Consider the following 555-nt stretch of genomic DNA (forward strand, 5'->3'; position numbering starts at 1 on the left):
GGTATACTTTTAAGTCATATCCCTTGAGTTAGCAACAGAAGGAATATAACAGAATAGTATACAAAAGAATACTAATAAAGCACTTACAATTATTGGCATAGTGGACAATGGCCACTCATGCATCCCAAAAGGGTCCCCTATCTTTTGTGGATCATTTATGTATGAAGTCTAAGAATACTCACCACTAACTGTAGTACCACTCAGTGAAAAATTAATTTACTACACACTGAACCACTTTTGATGATAAAGCCTCATAACTAAAAACTCAGTAAGAGAAAGCACCTACCTTATTAAACAACTGAGGGACCAATCCCAAAGAGTTTACTCAGCTAAAACTCTAAAGTCAGAGAGTTCTCTCTGTACCAAGTATTTTAGGGTTAACAGTAAAATCCAGCCCATCTGTTTAGAAGCCAATGTATCTCCACAGTCTCACACTGGCTTCAAAATAAGGACTTGTGAAGGTCACTGCACAGGAAGGAAATCTGCTTTCCAGTTCAGCTCCCACTGAAACAAATCAAATTCTCTCCACTGTTTTAGCTGGGAGTTGGACTTTGG

Source organism: Gavialis gangeticus, unplaced genomic scaffold (genome assembly GCF_001723915.1).
Source record: "Gavialis gangeticus isolate Ggan-Ray unplaced genomic scaffold, GavGan_comp1, whole genome shotgun sequence".
Lineage (NCBI taxonomy): Eukaryota > Metazoa > Chordata > Crocodylia > Gavialidae > Gavialis > Gavialis gangeticus.